Source organism: Plectropomus leopardus, chromosome 23, assembly GCF_008729295.1.
Source record: "Plectropomus leopardus isolate mb chromosome 23, YSFRI_Pleo_2.0, whole genome shotgun sequence".
Taxonomy (NCBI): domain Eukaryota; kingdom Metazoa; phylum Chordata; class Actinopteri; order Perciformes; family Serranidae; genus Plectropomus; species Plectropomus leopardus.
In genome coordinates this window covers 11,730,558-11,738,022 of record NC_056485.1, presented here as the reverse complement: position 1 = coordinate 11,738,022, position 7,465 = coordinate 11,730,558, and positions in this window count along the sequence as shown.

The window sequence follows — 7,465 nt, the reverse complement described above, 5'->3', positions numbered from 1 at the left end:
TCTCTCCCATTCTCCTTCGCCATTTTTTTCCCCTTCCCCTTTTCTCGCTAACAGACAGAAGCACACACCAGCACATAGAAATAAAGTACATGCACAACACACACAAGAGCAACATTATCCTTCTTCATGGTAAATGTTTCTAGAATGTGCTTAGGATCGTTTCATTTAAATGCATACATTAAATCCTACCTGTTAACCCTTTGTAAGACAAAGTCTTGGGTTGCTACCATAGCATGAATAAGAGAAAAACTCAGGGATAAACTGGTAATTGATGAAAAATTGTCACGTTATCTTCAAATCAAGAATTATAGTACACATTGCTCAAATACTACATTAATGAACCAAAGTCAAATGATTAGTTCCTACATGTGTGAATCATATTGAACAATTTCTTGATGAATTTTCCCTGATTAATTCGGAATCAGCTGCTAAATGGCCCATAACCACTAATTAATCATTACTTTCCTTCATATTAGTTACTATTTTTATGTCCCCTTCTCTTAAGTAGTGCTTCATTACCTCACCATTACTTAGAAGTAAAGAACGCTGTAGCTGCCGAGTTTTTTGCCTGGGAAATGCATCATTAGTTTGTGAATGAAACGCAAAACAAATTGTAGGCAGAGACACTCATTCCTCTTGAAGACTTTAAGGGGCTCTGTGCAATATTCAGAGGTATGAGTTGTCTACACACAGTTCTCAACATGGAGGTGGCTGAGCAAACTAGCAGCTAATGGTGCAAACTGCATAAACACAGCTAAACCACAGCAACAGTGCTAACTGAGATAATGGTGTTAACCAGACAGGAAACTAGAGGGTGGGGAAAATGCTCCACCATCCCAATATCACCAGTAACCACCTTATGAGAGCAATGGCGATGAGCTAGCCAGTGGGAAACACACATGTATGATCATTTACCAGCTGGATCGATTTACCAAAAGAGACTACAGAGAAGCTCAGATTACATGGCACAAAGATGGAGCGGGACGTCATTTCCTGCTCAGGACACTATTAATCCACTTTATCTTTACATAGCAAATTGTCATTTACTGCTCCTTTAATGCTCTGAATGTTACATACAGCTCATTTTAAGTTTCAATAATACTCGATGATTGCATTGTGCTACTAATTTGTTAAGATTTTTTATTAAATTTGTTCTCAGGACTCTCTTGCGAAAGAGATCCTGGTCTCAATGAGAATTCCTAAAGAAATAAAGCTTAAGCTTAACTAGTCCTTGATTCAAAATTATTCAGCAATTACTACAGAGCTGAAATAATTTGGAAATGAATCCAATAGTCGATTCTTAGAAATTGTCAAGGCAACAATTGATTGATTGAATGATTCATTTTTCGCTGAAGGCATGTTTGAAGCAAAAATGGCAGAAATCACTGCTTCTAGCTTTTAATTTTTAAAAAAATTTTCTCCCACCATGATTGTAAACTGAATAAGGCTGCACCTATCAACTATTTTTTCTCAAATAATCTAACAATTATTTCTTCAATTAGCTGATTGATCTAACTAATTCACTGATATTTGTAAAGATTATTTTTTAATTACTTGATTACTATAACAGTTAATATACCCTCCTACCATGGTGCATCTTACTATATTGTAATGTGGTGACACATGTAATTATCCATCACTGCAGCCCTAAAACTGAATATAGCAAGAATTTCTAGATTAATCAATAATGGAAAAAAGTGTTAGATGTGGCCCTAAGCTTACTGTTAACTAAATTTACTCTTGTCATTGATATTGTTGGACCTTTTGGTCACTATCTTTTATCTAGTTTTTTTTTTTTTTTAAATTCTTGGCAGTTTATTTTTATTGCATATTTTTTACCTTTTCATTTGAGTAATAAATTAATTTACTGGCTATAGTTTATGTTTTCTTTGTTCAGCTTTTTCCTTCTCTGTTAATTCTGCGCAGTTTCACAATCCTGATTATTTTCAATTTAATTATAATTTTGTATTACATAATTTCAGTAATGTTAAATGTCACCTACTTTCTGGGGTTTATATGTAGCAAATGTGATTTATCCTTCTGATATGTTAGTCCTATTCAGTGTTACTGTTACAAATAGAAATGTAATGCCATACTATACAGTCCCTTATATATAAAGATGTGGAAGATGATCTCTGGCTTACAGACTTGGGCGATGCTATGAGGCACACTATAAGACCATTATATCTTCTGCTGACGGCCTTGCCCTGATGTAGAAATCAATTGGATGATATGACATGGATTTTCGAACATGTAATGTATCTTTGACTGATGTAGCAAACACAAAACACGATGGAAATCCAAGTCCAAAATCAATTTTCAAAGCATAAAAGCACCGAAACCTCTCACTTCAATCATTTAAATTATTCATGCATGAAAACAGAAAAGAAAAAGGATGAAGAAAACATATCACATACAGTGTGCCATTCAGTGCAGATTGCTTAATTGCTACACTAATCACACCTTGAAGTGACATGTGTGCGTATGCAGTAAACAGCCGTCATACATTAAGTTGTTGTAATGCGGCTCACTGTCACTGAGCAGACTGAGAGAGAATTTCTTGGCTGCCCAGCCTCTTTGACTTGATGTAGAGGACCAATATTCCCTGGAACAGCTTGCACAGGCAGCTAATGTCCCTTTCAACACGTCTGAAATTATGTTCAGAGGACTGTCCAATCAATGGGATTGTCCAGCGATGGGAGACCGATCCACCTTGCAGCCAAATGAGTCGATGTTTCATAATGGTGAGCTAAATTTATTGCAGTACCAGAATTGGTCTTTGCAGGATTTAGTCTGACAGGAGGAGGAAGCAGATAGTTTTCACTCAGCTATTTCCAGATACCACAAGCATAATTGAAAAGAGTAGGAGACAAGAAAACACTGCAGACTACAGTCTCAGTGTACTGGCTTGATAAACAAGTTAGCAGATGGTTAATGGAATTACTGGAAAGATTGCAAAACGTGTAAACAATGACAAAGCTAAAATGTAGGGGTAGTTAATGAAAAAGGTTTAGATTAGTGCTGTCACACTTAATGCCACCATAGTTTCTATTTCTTATCTCTGTCTACAGAGAGGAAGGTCTACAATAATATTTTTTGAAAATCTCAGACATACACTGAATGTTAGGGCTATGTATGAGAATCGGCCAGTGCAATACACATTATGATACAGGGGTTCTGATTCAATGTATTGCAATATTTTGAGACGCTGTAATGGGGAGGTATATTGCAGTTTTTTAATATCTGATTTTAGGAGCTGAAGATAGATCTCAACATTGATATCTAGCAGTAAGGGGTTTGAACACAACATAAAATAAACCACTGCCACAAATCCTTACATAATTATTAATTATTAGTTAAAAATAGATATTGGAATCAATAAAGTATCTGAAAACATAATAACACAATACTTAAGTGCATTAGTATGTTTTTACACCCCCACTCAAAGTGCAATATATTAAAAGAATCATTGTGACTATACCCTTAATAAAATCAACATCTAAATTGACTCAAACTTTAATTCTTGTTAAAAGTCTAGGTAAAACAAAAATAAATTTAAGCCAAATTTGAATTATTAAAAAGTAAAAGCAGTTCGCTGCTGCAAAGTGACAGATTCTTATTAGCAGCTAAACCAGAAGCTCAGCGCACACACCCTGAGTGAAGGAACAAGTGCTGCCCCACAAAGACAGACTCTCGTTCAGCAGCTAACAGTAGCTAATGTTAACACAAAGCGTACATTCACAGCAATTAGCATTAACTGCTGGGCCAGGGAGCCGATTCAGGCAAAAAGACAGAGAGGTCATAATATCATATACCGTATATAACAGACCCCTACTGGGCTGCACAAAAAGTTGCAAACACAACATTGGCACATTAAACAGATGATATATTGAATATGTTCTGTTTCTAGTCACCCAACAAATGAAAGTTCAATGTTCACAGTCCATTTAGCACTTCTTTGGTCTCTCAATCAAAGAAAAATATCAAGCTCCTTAGGTGCTAAATGCTCACCAGCCAATTGCTAACAATGTCTGTCCGCCATTTGTACAAAGCTGATTTATTAGAGCTTTTTTCACCGAAAGCCTCCTAAAGCTTGAAACGAGACTTGTCGAGAGTAAACCAAAACGATACAGTGGCATGCTGTGAAACCAAAACAATGAGCTCAAAGAGGCTAAAACACCACAGTCGATAGAGCAAGGTTTGGTGATAATTATTTGTGAGTTTTTTGCTATAGGCCACCCGTTTAACTTTACGCATAGTCATTTGATCCACTGTTAGTATAAAAAATATAAGTAGGTGCAGCTTTAACTTATGTTTCTCTTTATCTAAATCTTACAGACAATAATTTTGTTACGTATGTTGTGTTGAATTTCCTTTATTTATACATCTGTAAAAAGAGTAACCACCCCAAACAAAACAAAAATAAAGCATTCAGAGTAGGAATCTTTGCTCCAGCTTAAACTGTATGAATCCAATAGGGACGACTCCCTGCAACAACAAGCATGCAGTCTGACATGTGAAGACAGATCCTGGCACAAGTGGATGTCGGTATGCAGTGAAGCACAAATACTGTTTTAAGGAAAATTCATGACGGTATATCCAAACAAAATATCCGCAGTCACACACAGCCAGAAGTTTGATAAGAGTGCATTTTGTCTACCTGGATACTGGCCAAAAGATTTCGATCCAGTATCATTTTTAGGGTGTCACTTTCCATGCGTCATGCTTTGAGCCGACACCAGATTCAATAAAAAGTGCGTACAACTGAGCCTTTAGAGAAGGTCTTTCCATGGAAAATTTAATCTGTGACAGTTGCTTGTTTTTCTAGGGACACCGACGCTCACAAGACCAGGCAGGTCAAAAGTACAAGATAAGCATGTTAGTATTGAGCAAGCAGATGGTAAGAAAAAAAAAATCATTGTCATCGACCTGCAACAAACTATCAGATAGCCAAATACAGCAGCAAACTGATCATATTACTTGCCACTGTATGAGCAATAATAAAACCTGCAAGTCGGCCGAGCATTAAATGGGAAACATTATCGCTGTGGTGGAATCAATTACAGATCTTTATTTTAGCACGAGGTCTTAAGATTCTGTAGTTTGTTTTCTTGAGGGTAAAAGCTCCTTCTAGTCAGTCCTCTCCACACAAAAACAAAACTGCCTGTCGATAAAATCCTGCTCCTCTGCATTCTTTCAAATGTGGCCAAAAAGAGATGCAGAAGCCCCCTGTGCATTTTGCTCATGAGGTAAAAGTGAGCTTATAAGGAATCACAGCGAATAATGAGAGAAAGCAAAGTCTGGCTTTTTTCAATTCTACCAGCTAAGTAGCAATCTGAAGTCAAATAGCCGTCGGTAACCGGTGGATTATGTTTAGCGCTAGCTCATTTAATTCCTTTATTATTTCTCAGCAAGCTCTCTGCTTCAGAAATCACAGGAAATTGATTCCATTATCTGTATCACTTCTCCTCTGTGCATAGCACCTGCATATGAAATGCAACACACCCGCCATCTTAACATCTCTGCCATTGAAGTGACATTACTATTGTCATGGCAACAAACCCCCTTCTCCATAGAGAAACTGTAGCATGCAGCATCCTGTTTATGGAGTCAGGTGTACCAGTTTTAGATTTGTGCACACCACAAATCATGACTTTTAGCACAGAAGACCTCCTAGAACATACTAAAAGGTTGTAAATTAACCTTGGAAGTATAAACAGTGTGTAATTCAGCATGTTTTATATGTATATAGTAGTAGTAGTTCATGTCACACTGTCCAACAGACCATGCTCCGAACAGATTAATGTCACCGCATCAGTCTGCCTGCCTTTTATGTGCTACACTGGGAGAAACTACTACATTAAAGGGATAGTTTGGATTTTCGAAGTGGGTTACATGGGGTATTTATCTGCGCAATGTACTGCTGTGGATGGGGGTCAGCAACAACACCTATTTTAGCCACCTAAAAAAAATCAATATCAGTTTCGGCGTATGCTATATGTACAGCAAATTTCACTGTTTTACCCTTACAGCCTGTTCTGACAGGGAAGATGTAAACGGCCTCAGTCCCCCATCTATACAAAGCTCACCAGGCTTGTTTACAAAAAATGTTTTGGTTCACTCAAAACTTCTATATAAATGTAAACAAAAATTATATTAACAAAAAAAAAGCATTTGGAAAATGTTCATGGGAAATAAAATACAATGTTAGGCCTTGAGCATACCCAACATGCGTTTTGGTGAGCACAGAATGCAAACATATCAATTTTGGTTTTTTACAAAAAAAAATCACAAGGCATCTTTTGAAGGCCCCATCTTGTAAAAGTCAGATTTCCATTTCTTGTTTTTACTATAAAGTAGGTATCGATGTTATAAAAGTACTGTGAAAGTATTGAAACGCTCAATTCAGAGAGGAATGCACACAGTCATTGCTCAGAAAGTGTGACTTAAATGAGCTGTCAGGACTTCACTGATATTGTATTGTCACAATGATACTGTTTAAAGGTAGAATTGCTCCTACGGTGCCGTTAAGAGTCAATCAGCGAATGCAGTGACAGTGCAAAGACACCGAAAGTGCAGATATATAGAAGATCTGTAAACTCTGACCAATAAAAGCAGACTGGACTTTTTGGAAAGGGGGCTTAATGAGACATACGCTAAAACAGAGACAGAGGGCCACTACAGGTGACTGCAGGCAGACAGTATGAGAAAACAGTGTGTTTTTTGAAAATTAAAGCATGTAAACATGTTCTAGAAGAAACTACAAATACAAGTGTGAACTACAAAATTAGCATAATATGAGAACTTTAAGATATTATTCTGAAAATGTACATATCTGAACACTGTAAAATAATTTTAATGTTATTTCTTATGTTGATGTAACACACTGAAATTTCACATAAATGTCAAAGCCGTGTTTGAAAAAGACTGACTTGTGATTACCAATGCTGCAACTTGAAACAGCAGCGAATAAATGAAGAGATCTTCTGTACTGTCACACTGAAAGAAATCATTACATTAACAAATGCGGCAGTTAGATCCTCAAAACGTCTCTTTGCTGTTCAATTTGCTGTTCATTGCAGATTTTTGTCTGTGTTCGTCAAAGAAAGGACTGAGTGAGAGTGGAAGAAAAGCGCTTTTGATGTGCCTATACTCAAGGACATCGACACAGCACCTTGCAAAATCTAATTTCCAAAGTGTGAAATTTCCTTATTCTCTCCCATGATAGCTTCATTTCATAGTGAAAGCTAATTATGGGCGCTATAATTTCTTTCAGCAGTCAAGTCATCAGCTGGTCAAATACAGAGCAGCTCGGCAAATGACACAATATAATTGCCGCGCCAAAAACAAATGCTCTTTAAGATAGTGGTCATCATATTGAAAACATTTTTGATACGGAGAAGTGGGAAGAAGAGTTGTTTATATTGTCTGGGTCTTTGTGTGTGTCATTTGGGGTTACTGAGAA